Here is a 3633-nt window from a genome sequence, read left to right as displayed (position 1 = left end):
AGGTGACAATCTACTATTGGTAGATGTAATGATGATATTTCTTTATTATTCTTATGATAAAATGTTAAAGGGAAGCTAGGTGACACTAAGCTTAAAGAACAAGTCGGATATATACCACATATGCATAGATTTATTTCTCTTCTATATTCTTGTGGGTTTGTAGAAATTGTATCTATCATTATACACACACTAATTCGCCCTATGTATTTCTGCTACTCAAAAGAATTGCAAAAATGACATGATGACATGTGATTCATATTGTGTATATCCTTGCATTGGTTTATAAGGATATAATAATACAGCTGTATGTACAAAATAAACAGACACTGTATTTCTGGAAACATATATACACATGCACCAGATACATAATATGTATATTTATCAATAGCAACTTTTAAAATACATTGATACATATATCTACTCAAAGCAAAATTTGTACGTTTTAAATATAGACAATGTCAGAGATGCATCCTTGTTTACAATTAGAAGGTCATTTCTTTAAAAAACGAAAACTCTATTTTTAGTTGTGGAAAAAGTTTATATGTCAGAGCACCATGCTGCTGTGTTTTATGTGCCAGTGTGTATTTGGGAAGCTGCCTGGACTATGGCCACGATCATAGGAGTGTATATTTCCCAAAGTACACATCCACTGGAAATTAATTAACATTAAAACACATAAATAGCAATCTTATTCTCAAAGATAGCCTTTAGGCAATCTTTATTATTTTCTCAGTGAGCTTAAGTCAAAGACAATTTATTTACCAGGGATATGTAGATCTTACGAAAATAATGAACATTGAACAGTGGACAGTGCAATAATCAGCACAGTGAATTAGTGTTGTAGGAAGTGACCACAACAAATATAACCACTTCCGATAAATTGTTGTTATTCTTTAATGTAGTTTTTGTTTTCATACACACACACACACACACACACACACACGTATGTTTCAATTTTTATTTATTTTAAGTGTGTTTTTCCAGGACCCATCATCCCCAAGTCAAGTAGTTGTTTCAATCTAATTGTGGAGGGCCCAGCTCACTGTGGCCCATGCAGGAATTGAACCCGCAACCTTGTTGTTAAGAGCTCCGCGCTCTAACCACCTGAGCTAACTGGCTGCCCCCTAACGTATTTTTCTGAACCTACTTAGTTGCTTGTTTAGCTTTGCTCTTCATTAGGACATGCCAGATTAATATATAGGAGACTACGTATTGAAATATTTTATTAATGAGCAGAGTAAGTGGAAAGAAATGGCTGACACCTGTAGGATATTATGCCATTTTTATGTGTGGAAAATTGGATGGAATTCTGACACTTCTAGTATACTGTTAAAGAGGCACCTCACACATTATGCCATTGACTTTCTAATAAACTATTAAATACATTTTTATTCGTAACATAACTATTTAACTGCTAGACCAACATAACCCTGCCTAAAGCCTCAGTAAATCGTGCAGACATTTCCAGCCTGAAGAGGTAGAATTCAATAGCCTGGGTGCAAAGATCAGGGATGCAGTGCAGATTTCAAGCGAGAGGTTAGTGTCTTCTAAATCGCAGGCATAAAACACTTGTTAGAGCGGAGATGTGCTGTTCGCATTTGCCTAGTTATTCGAAAATAGGTGCAGCCAACTCAGGTTTGAAACGAGTTCGAGAATTAGAAATAAAGGTGTAATCGCTATCATTTCAAAAGAGATGCTATGTACTCTGTCATTCCCATCAGGAGGTTGGAAAGACCAAAGACGATGTCTGAAAATACAGGAAAGTCATGAGTGCTACTATACTACTGCTTATCTCTTCTCAGAAATTGAGTCTTGTTCGCCAGTCCAATTTAGCCACCCATTTCTTCTCTCCCAGAGCACACTGAGCATAACCCTAGCATGAGCATGACGTTTTTTCTTGCATGGCTTTTTATTTTCTTTCACTGCAGTTATCCACCTTTAGAAGGTATCTTATTAATCAAGTGCGATTAACTTTGCAAGCTCAAAGATGAGTGATTGTTGAATAAATTAATGAATAAATACATGTATAAATTAATAAACTGTATACTAATAAATATAACAAAAAGGGTAGATTTTAAAAATAAAATAGAAATATTTGTGCTCACAGTGGTAATATGTATGCCTCAATAACTCTCTCATCACCTCACTTCTTTAGTATTAACATTTCCTTTTATTGAATCTTTTCTATATATTCCCATTAGTTGTATATTTAACTATCTATTTATCTATCGGTATTAATCTGAGTTCTCCAGAGAAACAGTACCAGTAGAATATATACTATACACACACACACACACACACACACACACAAACGTGCACACACAAACATATATATACATATACATATATAAAGAAATGTATTATAAGAAATTGGCTCATGTGTTTATGGAAGCAGAGAAGTTCCAAGACCTGCAGTGTCGCCAGTGGGAAACCCAGGAGAGCCGAGTACCAGGCCAAAGGGGATTGAGAACCAGGAGAGTCAATGGTATAAATTCTAATCTGAGCCTGAGTCCACAGGCAGAAGAAGACCAATGCCCCAGCTGGAAGACAGGCAGCGAGAGAACAAGTTCTCTCTCACTCACCCAACCGTATTGTTCTCTTCAGGTCTACAATGGATTGGATGAGACCCACTCACAGTAAGAAGGGCAATCTGCTATACTCAGTTTACTAATTCAAATATTAATCTTGTCCAGAAACTCCCTCAAGACTCAACAGAATATAGTTTAACCAAATATCTGGATACCCCATGATCTAGTCAGGTTGACACATAAAATTAATCATCATAACATCTCTGTATCTCTGTATCTCTGTATCTATCTATCTATCTATCTATCTATCTATCTATCTATCTATCTGACATCATGATCTAGTCAGGTTGACACATAAAATTAATCATCATAACATCTCTGTATCTCTGTATCTCTGTATCTCTGTATCTCTGTATCTCTGTATCTCTGTATCTATCTATCTATCTATCTATCTATCTATCTATCTATCTATCTATCTATCTATCATCTATCTGACATCACTGATGAGCACAGTCCCCATAGAAATGAGCACTTCATTACAACATGATAATGATGGGTAAATATCACCTAGAATAGAAAGAACGTATGATGATAACTCACCATTACTTAAAATTAACCATGATGTAAATTTCATCAAAAACAATATGTCCTTTCTTTTTTTATGTAGCATGCCCCTAAATTAATATTTATTTGTTTTGAAAACTAAGTAGTAAATGTCAGCCACTGAACTAACTTCTAGGAATACAATAGGCAAATGCCTAAAGTCATTTGTGTTTTTTTGAACCTTACACCTTAGTTGAAAGAACAAACAATACACTAGTACAATGTACATTTCATTCCCTTTACACAGTTTGTTTTTCAATCCAAAAAAAAATAAAATAGAAAAATAGCAGTTTAAATAAATGAACAAGAAATCAACATGTATATAAAGACCATTTTCTATCTGTCCAAGAGTAAGTCTGAATATCCCTTAAAGCAAACTCTTACTTCGATCAAATCCACCTCCGTATTGTTTAACTTCCACAGTGAAAAATGGTCCCTATATTTATACTTTTGTTGCCATAGCCACTAGCTTTCATTTTGTATGAAAAACCTTTTTGATGTG

This window comes from Rhinolophus sinicus, linkage group LG03, assembly GCF_036562045.2.
Source record: "Rhinolophus sinicus isolate RSC01 linkage group LG03, ASM3656204v1, whole genome shotgun sequence".
Lineage (NCBI taxonomy): Eukaryota > Metazoa > Chordata > Mammalia > Chiroptera > Rhinolophidae > Rhinolophus > Rhinolophus sinicus.
Note: the sequence above shows the minus strand (reverse complement) of the source record.